This window comes from Stomoxys calcitrans, chromosome 5, assembly GCF_963082655.1.
Source record: "Stomoxys calcitrans chromosome 5, idStoCalc2.1, whole genome shotgun sequence".
NCBI classification, from domain to species: domain Eukaryota; kingdom Metazoa; phylum Arthropoda; class Insecta; order Diptera; family Muscidae; genus Stomoxys; species Stomoxys calcitrans.
In genome coordinates this window covers 120,876,288-120,896,269 of record NC_081556.1, presented here as the reverse complement: position 1 = coordinate 120,896,269, position 19,982 = coordinate 120,876,288, and the positions used below count along the sequence as shown (strand labels likewise).

The following is a 19,982-nucleotide window of genomic DNA, read 5'->3' as shown; positions in this document are numbered from 1 at the left end:
CCCTATTTTTAGTGCTGAAACCTGCAAACCATACCTAGCATTATTTTTTGAGGGAAGGCAATCTTGTTGATGTGGCCAGCAATTGGGGTTTAAATAAATCCCATATATTTATGCATGTCACTCACGGCCTACGTTAGAATTGTCCAAGAAAATGTGGCCAGATTTGCCAGATTAGGGATCTTCTGTAGGAGAACTAAGGATAGGCTGAACGCTTCCATGCCATTCCATAGCAAATTTCGTGCAAATATGGGAGCGATATGTAAATCTGAACCGATTTTTTTTCAAAATTCGTTACTCTTGTCTTTGGGCTAAAAAGGTTATTACGTGATGATTAGTAAACAAATGTGATCTCCATCTTGATTACAAATTATTTATGCATGTCACTCACGGCCTACGTTAGAATTGTCCAAGAAAATGTGGCCAGATTTACCAGAGTAGGGATCTTCTGTAGGAGAACTAAGGATAGGCTGAACGCTACCATTCTATTCCATAGCAAATTTCGTGCAAATATGGCAGCGATATCTAAATCTGAACCGATTTTTTTTTTCAAAATTCGTTACGCTTGTCTTTGGGCTAAAAAGGTTATTTCGTGATGATTAGGAAACAAATGTGATCTCTATCTTGATTACAAAAAAATGGAAGATGTACAACCGGCACAGAAAGGATTCGCGTGCATGGTTGATCCGAATCAGCAAGAAGTTCTGAATCGAACCGTACAGTCACAGTAGTCGCAGACGATACAGTTGATGTTTCAATCATAAGTTCCATATAAATTTGTTCTTTGCTTACGTATTTTATGCTTCCTTAGAAAGTACCACATCTAACTTTGAACGTTTTGTCGGCACGGGTTATTGTTTTCCGATAGCCATAGTATTTCGTAGTTTGCTTATTGGGATCAAAAGGATAGTAAAATGGAGGGTATGCGTTTAAAAAAAATGTGCTTTGTTTGCTTACGTATTTCATGCTTCCTTAGAAAGTACCTCATCTAACTATGAACGTGGCCATAGTATTTCGTAGTTTGCTTATTGGGATCAAAAGGAAACAAAACGAAGGATATGCGTTTAAAAAAATGTGTTTTTTCTTTTTGGGATACTCTAATGTCTATCCGTCTGTCTGTTTGTCCGTCTGTATCTCTGTATGTTCGTTTTTTATTCGCTGGAGGTTTGAAATCTTCGAAATACATATTAAGCCTGATCTGAAAAACACACACCCACACCCCATCCCCTATACCCGCAGAACTGGCACATGGTATTAAATCGCGGAGGGGCCGGTTCAATTAAAGACTTTATCCATTTTCTCAGACAATATCTGCACTTTGCTAACTCTTTGTTGCTTGTAAGCGTATCAAAGGGGATCATCCCTTGAGATGGTTCTGTAGCCACACTCGGAGACAGTTTCGTCGAGCTATTGATGTATGCCCGTCACTCAGTCTATCTATATCCCTGTCCATCAGTCTGTCTGTTTGTCCATCAGTTTGTTTGTCTGTCAGTTTGTCTGTCCGTCAGTTTGTCTCTTCGTATACCAGCATGTCCGTTTGCCTGTCGCCAGCACTATAGCTTTCGATCTAGTCACAGCTGCACACAAATACTTCCTATTGATGTCGATCTTTACTTACATTAATTGGCCCTAACAGAAAATTTATTCCATTAGCTGAACTTAATATAGATGTCCAAGCGCTTCGATCTTCTGCGCATCTTCTCCAATCTCAAACAGCCAGTTTCGGGATGTCGCTCTCCACTTGGTCACTACATCGGGGTTTTGGCTTCCCCTTTTGCGTATTACGATCGCCTTCAAAAGTTTTCTTCATCCATTCTGACAACATGACCTAGCCAAAGCAACTGTTGTATTTTGATGCGTTTGACTATGTTATCGTCGCCATGCACCTCATACAGCTTGTGGTTCATGCGACGAATATATTCTCTGTTAACGCAGACTGGTCCATATATTTTACGAAGGATTTTTCTTTTGAACACTCCAAGCACTGTGGCTCATGCGACGCCTATATTTTCCATTAACACAGACTGGTTAATATATTTACGAAGGATTTTTTTCTTTAACACTCCAAGCACCGCTTTCGAAGCCAAACAGCATGGATAGTATCAGTGTCCTGTTTATTGAAATTTTCGTCCGTTGAGAAGTGACTTTGCTCCTCATCTGCTTGCTTTGTCCAAAGTAGCATCTCTTAGCCAATATTATCCTTCGTTAATTTCAAAACTGGTGTCATTTGTTTCGGCGGTGCCGAGGTAGATAAAGTTGCAGACTATTTCAAAGTTGTAGTTCTCAACTTTCCCCCTTTTTTATCTACTCGGGTTTGTCCTATCTCCATTAACTGCCAAACCCACTTTCGTTGATTCTCTTTCGGTACATTCAAAAGCTGCAATTGCTTCTACTGGTGACCAACCTATCGATGACATGGGTATAGACGAGTAGCATATGTCCTCTTGTAGGTAGTGTGTCATGCCTATTCAAACCTGCTTCTCGTATAATCTTCTACGGTAGGATATTAAACAAATCATACGATAGGCTGTCTCCTTGTCTGATAACTCGTTTGGTATGGAATGGTTCGGAGAGATTTTTTCCTATTCTAACTGAGGAACGTGTATCAGCAAGTATCATCCTGCAGAGTTTTATTAGTTTTGCAGGACTATCGAAAGCGGCCTTGTAGTCAACAAAGAGATGGTAGATATTGATTTGTCCTCCTCGGGTCTTTTCCTGGATTTGGAGCAGTGTGAATATCTGGTCTATGGTGGATTTACCAAGTCTAACGCCTTATTGATAGGGTCCAATTATCTCATTAACTTTAAGTTTTAATCTTTCACACAGTACTCTCGAGAGTATCTTGTATATGATAGGGAGAGACTTATTCCCCTGTAGTTGGCATATACCGTTTTGTCATCTTTTTGTGTACGGGACATTGTATACTGAAGTTCCAATCATCGGGTATGCGTTCTTCTAGCTTGATCGCGCAGACAAGTTGGTACGTCTTATCAGCGTGCCGCCTCAGGTCGTAAATAGTTCTGCGGGTAACCCGTCGGCTTCTGCTGCCTTGTTGTTCTTCAGCTTAAGTAAGAGTCGGTGCCACCTGATCCCTCACTGAGACTCTCCTCTCGAAATCGCTGACTGCCCGTGGCCGCATTTGCAGCTTCTTCGCATAAGTACGAATCTTTCCACTATCCGCAACCTGTGGATATGCCCGGTAGCTTTCTGCTAAGCTTCTCGTGATAACGATGAACACTTAAAGTTCCAGCCCGTGTTAAGCTCACAGTTAGCCTTGTCGGTTTCGAATATGATGGAGATCTATATTTAGATATAGCTGCCATATAAAGCAATTTTCTGTTTTACCGTCTTGAAACTGCTTTGTATAAGACCCTTCGTCGAGCGAAGGAATGTTCCACCGGATTATGACGAAAGGTGGTGGGTATCAAAAGTTCGGCCCGGCCGAACCTAAAGCTTTTTTACTTGATACCCGGCCTTTTTATTTCATTCCCGGCCTTATTACTTCTTTTTCTCTCCTTTGGAAATAAAGAACACCCTGTCATATCTCCATGAATTTGTTAAGCAGAACCATATCATGCTTGCCTAGAATATCCATGGCAGAGTAATTTTATGGCATTCATCCAGCAATGCCGAAAAGTTTCCATCCCGTCTGGCCAAATGAAATGACTGGAAAGTTTGAATCGTCCACTCTATCTTTATCCTCGTCGACAAAGCCATGGCTCTTCACTAGAGGCAGCCTCTGTGTTTATTAGGATCGCAGACCTCCTCCTGGCTGCCTGAAAAATGGGTCTCCATCAGTGGTTCCATAATCTGCAAGGTACTCTCCGCGTAAGTCCCTTTCTGCACCTTCAGGAATCAAGTTGTGCTAGGACTTATAGAGCACTTTGCTCAACCTAGATGCCTCACTAGTGCCTCCCAAATTTACAAAGCATTTTACTCAGGAATTCATCTACCTGATGACATAACTAACAGCCCTCTGACATATTCTATCCACTCCTTCTGTCGTATTAGAAAGCCTTCCGCCTAGTTTCCTAAGTAAATTAATTTCCGATGTCCGCAATGAATGGCTAGTTTTAAGCGGCAGTACCCGTTTTGGACATGATTTCAAAAAGACCAGACACTATGTAACAAGATCCGTTAGTGATTCCAGTTTTCTTGCCTCCGACATAGGTTTTCCGGATGATCCCATTTTCTGCATACATATATTCTCTGAACCTCTCCCATTTGGTCTTTCTCAGGATTCTGCACGGTCTCCTCCTTCATATTGTGCTTAAGCTGCCAAAAATGCAAATTGCAAACCCAAATTTGCCCATGAACATTCCATTAAGTGTGAACTTCTGACATATCACTGAGTGCTGTCCGATTCAAATCTAAGCTAAATGGCGTACTTTTTAGAATAGCATGGTACCTCACAAATGTCGCCAGCATTTAGAGACGATAATCACCGCTGAAAATTTTTTCTGATGTTCTCGCTAGGATTCCAACCCAGACGTTCAGCATCATAGGCGGACATGTCAACCTCTGCGTTACGGTGGCCTCCCTAGCTGGCGACTCATCCTATAATGGTCCTAAAAGGAGTACTCCTCTCTCGTGTTCAGTCTCTCCTTGTCTTATTAAAAAACATTTGGTTTTGCTTTCTGAGTATCTTTAGTACCGGTATCCCCCTTGACTGATTGGTGATACTTTTTTCGACATGCCTTTAAAAATGGTTCTTTCAGACAAATGGTAACAAAATCCACTTCATATTTCAGTCCACTTGTATCCGATTTAAGACTCCCATATGTTCCCAGAACTTTTCTCTTAGTTGGTCTTTTTAAGTGTTCGGCGGCACGGCCACTTTCAATATATATCCATTAGTGGCCCGAAAAGGAGTTCCATCCCCCTGCTGTCTTCTTTCTCTTCTTGCCTCTGGTTTTTAATGGTCTAGCTCTGTAATGATGTCCATTGGATAGTTCGGTCGCCTTGCGTTCACTATAGACCCTCCAGGGGACTCAAGGTTCATTAAATGTTCCCATAACTTCTCCCAGCTGGTAGAAATGCTGTGCGGGCTCTTCCTTCTTTGCTTCTCTTAATGTTCTTCTGTTGGATTTGATTCCCGGATTTGACTTCTTAAGCCCCTAGAAACCTCAATTTGCATCTAATTTGGGTGAAATGTGACACAATCACTTCTTCTAGGACTTCCAGCGTCCGTGCCAAGTATGATCCGAATCGGTCAATATGTTGACATAGCCGCAACTAATTATTAATTGGATTGTTGTAAAATAATTCAAATACGAAGTGAGTTGAATGGGGCAGATTTTTAGCGAATCCATTATGGTGGTTACACAAGACTCGGCCCGGCCGAACTTAGGGCATTTTTTCTTGTTGTAGTACTATTATCGTCTGTGGAGGATAAGAGTTCATCCTGACAAGATTCGTTTGATATTCTCCTATTTAGTTTTATTACCCGTCTACGAAATGGGGCCTGTAATCAAGGATGGTCCACTGGCTCTCAGGAGCGGGATTAGATCGATACTTACTCTTCGGTATATTGGTGGACTGCGATGAAGAAAAGTTAAACGTAAGGTTGATACAACAGGTTCAGAGAACACGTTGTCTTGGCATAGGCATAGCGATTCTAGATATCCAACCTATTAACATTCTGATTAAGTCTGAGGCATCCACTGTGATAAGTAACCCGGATAAATTAGAAGAAGTTTCCTATCGGATACCTGAGATAACACTTGATGCCGAGTGCACGACACTGCTGCCAGAGGCACAGGTATTACCATATGGGAAATCATGCTACACAGGTGGATCAATGCTAGAAGACAGTGTGGGCCTGGAGGTCTGCATTGAGAACCAGGGACTGAGTTTTTTTCGACTGCCTGATCATAATACGGTCGTACAGGTCGAGATCCCGGCGAGTGTGAACATCTTTACGAACAGTAAACTAGCAATCAGCGCAATAGCAACCAAGACGGTGAGGTTACGAACAGCCTCTTTCTTTGAGGATGGTACGATCCTCATCGTTTGGATGCCGACACACTGCGGAGTAAGAGGGAATGAAAAAGCAGACGATTTGGCAATGAAGGCCAAAGGATTGCTTACAAAAAACTTGATGAACCCGAAGCCTTTCGGGGCGACGCAGTCTGAGTTATGGGCGTGGGCGATGATCGGTACGTAGGACGAAGAAAATCCTATGGGGAGATTCGGATCGTGAAATGACAAGGCTGTTACTGAAAGGAAGTACGAAGAAAGGTCAGTATAGTTTTCGGTATCATAACGAGACACATAGGGCTACGAATCTTGGGAATCCACCACAATGGATTCTACTAAAAATTTATAGAAAATAAATTTAGTTGAAGGGCATAATTATTCTACATACCAAATTTGTGTTAAACCAGCAAAAATTAAAGCATCTAGGAACCGAACAAGGATGATCGAGAGACTGGTTTACATAGGAGCTATATCAGGTTATAGACCGATTTGGACCGTATTTGTCACAGTTGTTGGAAGTCATAACAGATCACCGCATGGGAAATTTCAGTAAATTGACAAAAATTGCGGCTTGTAAGGGCTCAAGATGTCAAATCGGGAGATCGGTTTATATGGTAGTTATATCTAAATCTGAACCGATATTAAGTATCTGTGCAAAATTTCAAGCGGCTAGCTTTACGCGTTCGACCGCTATCGTGATTTCGACAGACGGACGGATGAACATGGCTAGATCGAATCAGAACGCTGAGACGATCAAGAATATTAATACTTTATATGGTCTTAGATGGATATTTCGAGGTATTACAAACCGAATAACAAGATTAGTATACCTCCATCCTATGGTGGTGGATATAAAAGAAATCAGAAGGGTTTTCCGACTTTTCTTATTAATTTCTGACCGAATTCTGGAATGAAATTTTATAGAATTCAGATGTACTTTCCGACAAGTCTTATCTTATATGGCATAGTACCTCACTAATGTCAACTGCATGGAATAATCACGACTGAAAAGATTTTTTGATGTTCTCGCCGGGATTCGAACCCAGGCACTCAGCGTCATAGGCGAGCATGCTAACCTCTGTGCTACGGTGCAATTCAATGGTTCACAAAAAAAAAAAATATGCAAATAAGCAAACACAAAAAAACACAAAAACATTCGACAACGAGTTCAGACATCGCTCATAGTTCCTTCCAAGGCGTCGGGCAAACATTTCTACCGGTAAAAAAAACGACAAAAGAAATCCGGCTCAAAATTCAGAATTCCTACCGAATTCAGAATTCCTACAGGACGTTCAGACATCATTCAAAATTCTTTCAGAACTGTCGGAACAAAAATTCCCTCCGAACGTCGAATAGAATTCGGAACGAATTTGGTAAGATCTTGTCGGAAGATTTCAGAACGTGTTCAGATTTTTCTGATATCAGACAATCTGCTCGATGGGTAGTGGCTTGAGGCGCATTAATATCCTAACTTAGTTTTCTTACGCATTCAGACGCAGTTGACTGAGCAGTGACTCTAAGCTTCTTCGAAGTGCTGGGCACTTGCGGCGTAGACGATTCCACCTTAGAAGCTTTACATTTCAAGCTGGGCACATCTTAAGCCTATTCCATACACACTCACATGGGGCTTTCGGGTCCTCCTGGGAGTTTTCCCTCTTTTAACACAGCCAGAGCTAAAAGATTTTTTGGTTTAGCGATCTGTCGGACAATGTCAATAATATTTCTTAAGCAGTGTCTTTGGAGACAGCTGCTGGGGTGTTCCGGAAGTCACTACTGGTTTTTGGAGATTGAACATGCTTTTGGACAACTGCTTTGTCGTTGCCCCAACGCTCCGAGCTTAATTACGGGAGCCTTTTAATTTATTAAAGTCTTACGGTCATTCGCAACAAGCTGCTCAATAAATTTAAGGGCGACGGGTCGAAGGCCAGATGACCAGACAAGCCCGATACCCTATTTACTCGTAAAGGGGAGGCATGTTAAAACGAGAGTGTGCTTAGAATTTTAAAACCATTAGATCATAAACGGGCAAAGACTCTTATTATAAAACCTCACTAAGTTTTTAAAAACACCTGGAGTTAATGCATCTCTTCTTAAAACTAAAGAATGTTACTCTTCAAATCCTGTTTTTTGGGCATTGTTTAGGGTATTTAAATAATTACTCATCTTATTCCAACTGTAGCTTTGATAAATTTACAAATAAATGTATACTAGTGAGTATATTTTGCTTAAACTATTTTTAACCGTTTTCATATTGAATTCCCCAATAACTCCTCCCACATCCCGTTGGTTTGCAGAAATGCGGTCATATAGTTAACCGTTGACCCATTTCGGTTAGGTCAATTTGCATTTTACCATCTGGCAACTTTGTTTACAGCTTTTGCATTTTTAGCACACTATGTGTGTGTGTGTGTGGTCACACATACACACACTCGCAAAAACTCTTATTATATAAAAGTCGAACACAAAATTCAGGGCTGCCACATAAAATTTTATGAACAAAATAATTGGGTAGTGTTCCCAATGTTTTGGTGTTGTTGCTGCTATTGCTGTTGTTTCGTGTGGTTCGTGATGATGATGGGTGGTGAGTGCAGGCTCACGTGTTTATATGTGCGTAAATCAGTGTGCTTGATGAGCAAGTGTATTTCGGGTGAGTGTATATGTGTCTGACTATCTGAATTGTATCAGAAGCACAAGCATGAATGCCAGCAACACGCACACACTCTTACATACAACAACAGCAACCTTTAGCGGGTGATGATGATAGGCCTAGGGTGCCCAGCGGGTGTTGAAGGGCTAGTTGTTGCTGCTGCTGCTGCTGCTGCCACTGATGTTGATGACGTGCTTTCATTGCTGGGGAATATGTTGTTGCTGTATTCATGTGTGTATGGGTTCCTCTTCTGTTTTCTTTTTTGGTTTTTCTTTTTTTAACATGAGCCGCTTGGGGCCACCAAGTCATATTCACTGTGGTGGAGTGGGGTGGTGTGTTTCGCTTTGTATACCCTGCTGGTGGCGGTGGTGTTTGTTTCAATTCGCCACCATCCACCAAAGCAAAGTGACCTAGTTGGCCTTAAAAACTTGACCTAATGACTTCGTTAAGATGCGCTTTGTGTTAAAGTTGATTTTGGCTTTGTTTTTATTGCCGTGGTGCGCTGTGGTGGATCGTTAAACAAAATAAAACAACAACAACAACAAATTGGAAACAAAAATAAATGCTGAAAAAAAGAGTCACCATAGACAGCCAGCCAGTCAGCCGACCAAGCTCATTAATTTCTGACGTTGAATTTATTAATTAATTATTTGCCATTTTATGTTTTTTTTCCTTTTGTTTTTGCTTTGGGTTCCCAAGTTTGTCTTTTGTTTTGTTGTTAATGTTATGGCTTTTTTTTTCTTGTTTCTCAAAGTATTATGTATGCCCATAATTATGGTGAGTAAGCGAGCGAGTGCATGCATACGATACATAGCAGTATCACAGTCTAGATGTCCTCATCTTCTTCTTGGATTTTTTTCTACCTTGCATTACCATCAGAGATGATCCAGTTTTGGGGTTTTTTGTAGTTACACTAAAGTGGAGGGGCAAACGTTTTAGGGAAATAAAAATTTACTGTTTTATGGTTTGAGCCAAAATGGTTGAGAAACACAATATTTTGAGATAACATGTCCAAAGTATTTGGTTGAAATTTGTTAAACCTGCAGTGAGGTATTATGCGTTGCTTGTAACAACTGTTCCTATTTCTGGCAAGCAATAATTTCTACAACAGGAAAGACCACCTTACTGGCTTTTTATACCCTTCACCATAGGATGGGGTATACTAATTTCGTAATTCCGTTTGTAACACACCAAAATATGCATCTAGGACCCTATAAAGTACTATTAGTGTAGGTGGGTTGGGATTATAAATGGGCCAAATCGGTCCATGTTTTGATACAGTTGGATCGGATTTTCACTTCTTGAGCTTCTAGAGGGCGCAATTCTTATCCAATTTGACTGAAATTTTGCCCATGTTGTTTTTCTACGACTACCAACAACTGCGCTAAGTATAGTCTAAATCGGTTGATAACCTAATAATGCTGCCATATGAACTGATCTCCCAATTTAACTTTCTGAGCCTCTGGAGGGCGCAATTATTACTCGATTTGCCTGAAATTTTGGAGGTGGTGTTTTTCATGACTTCTAACAGCCATGACAAGTATGGTCCATATCGGTCGATAACTTGACATAGCTTGACATATATATTTGAAAAAGTTATTCAAAGAACTTGACAAATGTGTTCCATGGTGGAGGGTAAATAAGATTTGGCCCGGCCGAACTTAGCGCGCATTTACTTGATATTCTTTAGTTTTTTTTTGGTCTGCTATCAAAACCTTTTAAAATAGTGACCAGTTTGACACTTGAAGATGACAATTTAAAGTATCGGCATTGACAGATGAAACAACAGTCGAAACTAGTAAAGACATGCTAAGTTTGGCCGGGTCGTATCTTGGCTACCCACCACATACATATATGGCAGCTATATCTAAATTTGAATCGATTTCTCTGAAATTCACTAACAATATTAAGAGTCATTAGAAAATTCGTCCTGCCAAATTTCGAAAGAATCGGTTAACAAATGACCACATTACTGCAACATTAGTCCAAATTGGACGAACATATATATGGGAGCTATATCCAAATCTAAACCGATTTTTTCTAATTTCAAAAGGCTTTGCCTCTAGGCCAAATAACATGCCTATACCAAATTTTAAGACGATCGGACGAAAATTGCGGTTTGTATACAAATTAACATGGAAAGGCGAACAGACAGACGGACATGGCACAACCGTATTAGAAAGTGATTCTGAGTCGATCGGTATACTTATCAATGGATCTATCTCTCTTCCTTCTGGGAGAGCAATGACATAGAAAATGCTCCATCAGATTCCCCCATGCCCTACACCTGTTATCATTTGCGGCACAAATTTTGCATAGGTCAGCTTGAAGTAGATATTCACAATAGACGTCCTCGCGTTAACACCATACCACCTCACGCATACCTTCATTGCACGGATTTCCGCTTGCAGAACCATATTGTAGTCATCTAGTCGGAAATAGATATCAGCCCCCGGTTTCTAAATGTTTCCTTTGACCCATCCGCATAGCATGAACTACAAGATTACAATAACAGTGTTACGCTCTAGATTGTGCCGCTGGCTGCAGTGCATCACACTCGATCTCAAGTATTGTTGCAGGTATCCGATCCAAAACCTCTTCCATTCATTCCAAGTATCCTATCGACGCACAGTGGGCCAAACGGTGAACAAATTAGAAATAAGTCCACAACTTTTTACCTGACCTGAGCGCTAAAAAATGTTTTAGACATTTGTAGAGAAAGACATAAACTTGCAGGAAAATGGAAAATGTTGGCCAATATCTTTAATACAGGTGTCAAAGTTGAGTATTTTCCATTTCTCCAACCTTAAGGGACTATAACTATTGATCTACTGAAACAATTTGCATGATTTAGGACTTTATAGAATGAACTAGGCAAGATCTTAAAAAAATTTATAACGTATTCACAATGTACTATGCCACAGAAAGGTTTCAAATGCTGATTTGACTCATTACGATATCAAACTTCCCCGCCAGCTTACAGCCAATATGACCATTTTTTTTTACTACATTTCAAAAATTCCACACTGGCAAACAATTTCCACGAGCATTTTTTGACTCTTTTAGACTTAAATGAAAGTTTGAAATGGTCCCAAAAATAAAAAGCATGTCTTGCAATATTCTAGCTATAAATAAGGTCGTAGCAGCATAATAAAACTAGTCAATTATCAAATAATGCTGTATGTGTAGTTTCTACCGTTGAACCATCCAGATCGCTTTAAAAAGCCCAACATCTTGCGAACGTTCACATCCGCTAAATCAGACAGGTTTTAAAAGAAAGGAGAACCTAGGTTAGGTTAGGTTAGGTTTAAGTGACAGGCTGCCATCAGACTCCCTTACTCCATTGTCATACCACAGGAACAGTGGTAGGAAGATGCCTTCTAGTTCCTACCGTTGAACCATCCAGATCGATTTGAAAAGTTTGGGAACGTTCACATTCGCTAATCGTTCACATTCGCTAATGTGAAACTTCTTCCGACTGCTAGTGCGGGACACACACAGAAGTTGTTTTATAGTCTCTTCTACTTCGATGTCCTTACAGCTTCTGCAAAATTCGTTACTAGCAACCTTCAGTCTGTCAGCATGTTTTCCGTTTAGACAGTGACCTGTCATAACGGACACAATGACCTTTTCAAGTCTAGATGAGGCCGCATAGTTTTGGAATGCTCACAGCCCCCTCTTTGTGACCATCTATCATTCGTTGCCCTTGGAGCCTGATCCTGAAAACTTAGGTTACATGTCGCTAGAGGCATACCCACAGATTTCAGTTTCCCGGGAATATGTAAGGTATTTCCTAGTCTCGCAAGCACGTTCATTGTGGTTCGGCACCCAGAACCGGCGAATTTTGAACTGTTCAGCCATCTCGTTGAGAGATCTGCGACAGTCGAGGGTGGTTTCTCGTGCTGCCTGCTTGTCTGAGTAGATATTTATACCCATCGTCGTTATGACTTTACATCTTAGCCATTCCACTACTTCCTTAATTGCAAGGATCTCTGATTGATACACACAGCAGTGGTCGGGTAACCTTTTCGATATGACCAGTTCTTGATCTTTAGAGTACACCCAAAAGCCAAGGATAACACGGCAGTGGACGCAGCAAATTGTCTAGCCACAATATCCAGAGTCATTAGATAATGCATTAAATTCTTTGCATCAGATGGTGTCGTCCTCAAACACAAACAAGCCATCCTTTGGATCCGGTTGACTATTGAACAGTAGGTGGACTTTTGAAGCACCGTCCACCAGACCACAACACCATATATCATTATAGGTCTGACAACTGCAGTATATACCCAATGCATGACGCGTATTTTGCGATTTTTATAAATAGAACATTCTCTCCAAGACAAGACAGGTGCCACTACAGGTAACTGGTATCTCCTCCTGAAAATAACTACTTCTGTCTTGTTCGAACTTATGACCACTTTCAGTAGCTCGCTTAACTGTAGCACATAGAGCTTCCTGAAGTATATCTCTTAGAGTGCTGGGAAACTTCCCCTAACCGCAATAGCCACGTCATCAGCATACGCAACCACTTTTACACCTTTTTCTTATAGAGACAATAATATATTGTTAATGGCTATATTCCAAAGTAGAGGAGACAGTACACCAGTACACAGCACAAAACTCCATCGGTTTTACATTATTAAAAGCACTTTATATGTCAAGAAATGCTACCATTTTATAATCCTTGACAGCAAGAGAACCCTCTATGTAGCCGACTAGGTTGTGAAGGCCGGCTTCAGTGGTCTTGTCTTAGTAGCATGCTGCTGATCTGGACCATATATGGCACAGTTGTAAATACGTATTTAGATGCCTAAGATGTATGAATTGGAGATTTCTCGCAGGAGTAAACAGGTAAAAAATTGTGGACATATTACCAGTTTTTTCGTCGTTTAGCCCACTGTGCGTCGTCTCGATTATACCGCGATGGTGTGACCTGCTCCTTTCCTCCACCCATTCTCCCATCTTAAGAATGGGTAGAGGATAGGATCAGGCTTAAGTCTCATAGCCGCGGTGGCTGCCTCATATGGAATAGTGACCCCTCATCGCCTCGGCTATGACAATGTAACATGTTCTCTGAACGTGCTGCACTTTTTCTCCTTCGAAGTCCACCAACTGATGAAGTGGGAGTAAGTATTGGTCTACTCACGCTTCTGTAGAGCCAGTGAACTATGCTTGGATTCAGGCGTAATTTCGAGGCTACGGCCCGTCTACATAGTTCCCAATATCCGAGAGCCTTTTCGGCACTCTCACGAATGTGACACTTTCAGTTCAGTTTCTTGTCCAAGATCACTTCCAAGTATTTGAGCTCGTCGAATATCGAAATCGTTTTGTTGAAGAAACGTAGTGTTTCAAATTAGCCCACCTTTGTCTACCCTGTGAATAGGAATATTTCAGTCTTTTCTGGCTTAACATTGAGAGCCGTAGGGTAGGTCAGTCGATAGCGAACGACCATGACCCTTTTGGCCTTTCTTCATAAATGATAAAGGGTAAGGCTTCCCCTTACACTAAAAAAAAAAACAAGAAAAGTTCACTATAATCAAGCCTTAGCAGTGTCATAAGTAAAGTATGACCGCGTTTCAAGCACAAAATTCTCATATTAAAATTTCTCGATTTCAGATTTTTTTTTTTTTTAAACAAAGAATTTTCTCCTGTTTACACTTGATGTTGCCAAATGAGCCCATTAAAATATGTTTAATGGCTTACGCCCACAATAAGCATATTTTTTTAAAAGTCTTTTAACCAAAGACGAAACGCCTCCCATAGTTGTTGGTGTGTGTTGCTATCTCTGGCTTTCCTTTTCCATTTGCGAAGAAAATCTCTGATCATCGAGCTTGTCTCGAAAGAGAAACAAACAGGAAAAAAAAGAATTTTAAGATTGATTTTATAGAAGTATAACATCGTGTGCATTTAGACGCATGGTTTCTTGAGCAAAACTTCTTTGAATTTGTCATACAGGGTGGCTGATGAAAGCCGCTACCAAAAAAAAATGTAATAACTTTTTTTCTATTTAATAATAATAATTTAATAATTAATTTAATTAATTAATTAATTAATTTAATTAATAATAATTTAATAATTAATTTAATAATTTAATTTAACATGAATAAAAGAAAAATGTATTCCATACACCGAAAAAAAAATGTAGCAATATTCATCATTGTAGCAATATTCATCAGCCACCCTGTAGAATACAATTTTTATAACCGCTATTGAATATTGTATGGCTCTTACAAATAGACCCACTCTAATATATATAGTCTTGATATTTTATGTCGATCTGTCTGTGTGTTTGTCTTTCTGTCTGTCTACCTGTCGGTTTGTCCGTCTGACTGTCTGTCTATCTGTTTGTTTCAATGCCTGTCTGTCTTTCTGTCTGTCCGTCTGTCGGTAGAAATCACGTTATTCTTCAATTTCTAAATCTATCTACTTTTTTGTATCTCTGGAAGTATGGAATTTTCGAAAGATGTATTCAGCCCGTGCTAAAAAACATGCACGATTTGTACGTACTAAACCAAACCATCTCCTGTCCCTGATCTCCGCGGAACTGCCAAATGGTATTACTTCGCGGGGGGCCGGCTCAAGTTAGCCTTGCTCCACTTTCTCAGACACTAAAGACCGAATGAGGAAGAGATCGCCCGAAAGGCGTTACAAGCATCACAGAGGAAAGTGCACATAAAGGGTGATTTTTTTGAGGTTAGGATTTTCATGCATTAGTATTTGACAGATCACGTGGGATTTCAGACATGGTGTCAAAGAGAAAGATGCTCAGTATGCTTTGACATTTCATCATGAATAGACTTACTAACGAGCAACGCTTGCAAATCATTGAATTTTATTACCAAAATCAGTGTTCGGTTCGAAATGTGTTCATTCACCGTAACGTTGCGTCCAACAGCATCTTTGAAAAAATACGGTCCAATGATTCCACCAGCGTACAAACCACACCAAACAGTGCATTTTTCGGGATGCATGGGCAGTTCTTGAACGGCTTCTGGTTGCTCTTCACTCCAAATGCGGCAATTTTGCTTATTTACGTAGCCATTCAACCAGAAATGAGCCTCATCGCTGAACAAAATTTGTCAAAATTTGAACACATTTCGAACCGAACACTGATTTTGGTAATAAAATTCAATGATTTGCAAGCGTTGCTCGTTAGTAAGTCTATTCATGATGAAATGTCAAAGCATACTGAGCATCTTTCTCTTTGACACCATGTCTGAAATCCCACGTGATCTGTCAAATACTAATGCATGAAAATCCTAACCTCAAAAAAATCACCCTTTATGTGCACTTTCCTAGCTCTGTGATGCTTGTAACGCCTTTCGGGCGATCTCTTCCTCATTCGGTCTTTAGTGAACTTTCGTTATATACGCGTCTATTGCGTTTCAATTCTCCTTCGATTATAGCTTGACGTTTACTATATAGTCTGTCATTAAGCTGCTTATTTATGAAAGACTCCAAGATGTTGCGACCTATGGCGAATCCTGGACATGTAGATACCACATGTTCTGCGTCCTTCTCCATTGTAGGACAATTTGGGAACAGTGGAGAGGTGTCATGTGCGTAGCGATACTGGTAGCTTCTGTAGCATTCAATACCTGTCAAAAATTAGGTTAGGCTGAATTTAAGCTCCCCATGCTTTTGCGTTAACCACTTATTTATGTTTGGCAATAATTTAAAAGACCAATGGCCATTTGGGGCATTATCCAATTGCCTCTGCCAGCTTCTCTACCTCTACCTCTACCATCGTTGTTACTCTCTCAGAATTGCGAAAGGCTTTTCTTGCCATGCTTCCGTCTTCGAGTACTCACCTGTTTTGGAATGTTCCCTAGCAAGCATATCAAAGGGGATCATCCGTGCTACCACATGTGCTGCGTCGCTTGAGATGGCTCTGTAGCCACTTCACACTCGGAGACAGTTGTTGGATCTTGAAGATGTCTTTAACTTCGGTTCCCAAATAGGGGCTCTAAACAGTGGACCAAAATTTACGACATTTGCGAGTAGTATTCTTCGGCTTTGTCTCGGGCCGCCTATGTTTGGCATCATTCTGGAAAGTGCACTGTGCACATTCAATGTCGTTTTTTACAGCGTATTCCATGTGCTGATTGAATTTCAAGCGGTCGTCTATCAGAGCCCCAAGGTATTTCAGACTTTCGTCTATCTATCTGCCTTTCTGTCTTTCTGCCTATCGTCTATCTGTCTATTCCTGTTTGTTGATCTGTCTATTCGACTGTAGAAGGCAATCTTTCATGTTTAAAATTTTACAAAAATGCATCTTGGTGGGTAGGGCTTGTAGTTGGGTCAAATCTGGTCATGATTAGCTTTAGTTCCCTTATGAGTATATTTAACAGGAGATCAGTTTGTATATGGTTGCCCAAAAAGTAATTGCGGATTTTTTTAAAAAAGTAAATGCATTTTTGATAAAACTTAGAATGAACTTTAATCAAATATACTTTTTTTACACTTTTTTTCTAAAGCAAGCTAAAAGTAACAGCTGATAACTGACAGAAGAAAGAATGCATTTACAGAGTCACAAGCTGTCAACGCCGACTATATCAAAAATCCGCAATTACTTTTTGGACAACCCAATATAATCGAGAAAAAGAAGTTAAACAGATAATTCGATAATTTTTATGGAAAAAATTTCCACAACATTGCTTGAAATTATTTAAAATACATATTGCATATCATCACAAAAAGTAGCTTTAAAATCAAATTAAATTTAGACACTCGATTTCCTTGACTTTTTGTTTTGCCGAAAAAAAACAACGGTCTCTTAATTCATTTAGCACCACTTTAATTACATGCTAGAGTTTTGAGTTGAGCATTAGAGACGAAACACTGTGCCACAAGCGTATAGCTGGTTCATCCATCTATCCATCTCAATAATCCATTCACAAAGTATTTGGAACGAAAAAAAAAATCAAAATCAAAAAACAAAACAAACAAAAACTCAAAACGCTCTTAACTTGGCCAACACCATCAGCCTCAGCAGCATTTGGATGAATGAATTAATTCTCTCGCTGCATGATTTTTCTTTTAGATGCTTTAACACTTCTTCGTTAGCTTTGTCGCTTGGCTCATTTCGTTGTGTTCCACTCTAAGAGATCATAAATCATCAGAAGATGTAGATGATGACGATGGTGATGATCATGATGTTGATGAGGTGTCTTTCACAATTCAACAAATAAATGTTTGATGGGGGCTACGATGGGGGCTAAGACATAGGCAACAGCTCATCCCATGGCATCCCCCAATGTGGCAACACAAAGAGATACCGACAGACAGACGGAGGTATAACAAAATCTATGTTGGCCATGTTATGATGCTTCTGGCTGTTTTTCAAATCTGTCTGTCTGTCTGTCTATCTGCCATTTCGTACGTCTGTTTGTCTGTTTGTTATTGCCTTTGAGTGGTGTATGTGTGGGTTGTTGTAAGCCATTTTTTCCATGCCATTTGACACAATATTCAATGTTAATTGGATATGGTCCAAAAACACGAAATGTTATAAGTTTTTTGTTTAGTTTAGTTTTCTTGCTTGGCTATGCTGCTTCTTTTAATAATTTTTCCTTTTTTGCCAAAGAAGACACTTTGGTTTCAGCTCCAATGTGGAGTACCTAGCACAGGCATGTACCCCCGTAATAGATAGATGTTTGATAGCTCTATGAAAGATGGAATAGCTTAGCTGTTGATGACTGGGAAGCAGCAGCAGAAGATGATCATTTTTGTTTCTTTCTTGGTTTTAGTAGATTTTACGCAATTCAAATGCATTTGGAGCCCATATTTTATTTATGTATTCATAGCCACCCAAAACCCATGGCAAATTGTAGTTGTAGATGAAGTGGGTTAATTCGGTGAGGCTTCTTCGTCTGCTTCATCTTTGCTTGTGGTTTTGCCTCCACTCGACTTTACTTTGTAGGTGTTTTTTTCTTGGCTTTGCTTTTCTTATCTGAGGCGTCTTGTTTGTTTTTTCTTTCTTTTGATACTTTTTTCCCTGAAGTTCAAGGTAATCAACCCACTGGGAGTTGGTTTTTGTTATTGTTTTTGTTTTTTTGGTTTGATTTGATTTGTTTGCCCGTTTCTTTTCAATGTGCTACCAGATGCTCCACATTGACATGTGGTCACAAACAAAAACAAAAAAAAAAAAACAGATATGAGATAGAGTGGATCAAACTACTTTTGTGCCAAGTCTCAATTAAAGTGGCATTTTTGATGTTGATGATGATGATGGCTAAGGTTGACATTGAAAACTCTCCATAATTGTAACGCCTAATATGCATGGGAACCTTGGGGTTAATTTATGTGCGTATATCCCATAAATTTGTTTGTTTGTTGTTTTCTGAAAGCGCCATAGGGGGATTTGAGGGTTACGCACACTTGTCATTAATTTGTGGTTCTGGAAAGAACTAATTTTTTGAAATTTTTTTTGGGGGAAATATGAAAAATTTTAATTTGGAAAAACTTTATTAAGTTAATATTCACTAGATTTTCTAGGGTTATATAGCATTTTCTGGGATTTTGAATTTTTAACAAAATTAAGGTCAACGAGATAAACCTCCACCGGAGAGAGATGGCTACACATGCTCTGATGGGGAATATCAGAAAGAGAAAAATTCATATTACTATTCCTTTGTTTCTCATAGTTTTCCGAGGACGGGTTACTGGCCCAGCGCCCCAACCGCCTGGGTTTTGTGGGATTGCACATGTATCCCTCGTTATGGCGAGCCGCTTGCTCCATGATACGACGCCCGCCTCCAGCCGTCTCTAACCTGGGATCAGACGCTGATGTTGGCCATTAATTATTTGAAGGCGTCAATAACTCGCCTTGTCATCTCGAGTATCATTGGCACTCAGTATTTAATTAAGGGCCACCTGACTCCTCACTGAGACTCTCCTCTCGTAAATTGCTGACTGCCCGCGGACGCATTTGCAGCTACACCGCATAAAAACTATCCACAACCTGTGGACGCGCCCGATAGCTTTCAGCTAAGCTTCCCGTGGTAACGATGGACACAACACAAGTGATGGGAGAGACCTCGAAATTTGGTGTCAGAGATTTTAGAATGAGCGCAGAAGATCGAGGCGCTTGGAACGCTATTCTACGTTCGGTTGGTGAAACAAATGTTCTGTCATACCCAATTAAAGTAAAGTAAAAAACAATACATATTACCTTAATGAAGGAACAAAAAAAAAAAAAAAAAAAAACACGTCCGCCTTTGAGTGGAGCGGATGTGTTTTCATTTCGCTCCTCAAAGAAACATATCCGTATCTCGGAATAGGTACTAACTATTACAAAAAAATTTGAAAGACTTTTTGGAGTAAGCTCAAAATGAACTCCAAAGACCCAACAGCT

At 40.1% G+C, this 19,982-nt stretch overlaps 1 protein-coding gene across 6 annotated transcripts in view; it reads left to right on the top strand.

The window, feature by feature from the left end:
- Nucleotides 1-19,982, top strand: part of LOC106088392 (DNA-binding protein Ikaros) — a 122,921-nt gene that overhangs the window by 62,456 nt on the left and 40,483 nt on the right. The gene's annotated exons all lie outside the window — the stretch shown is intronic.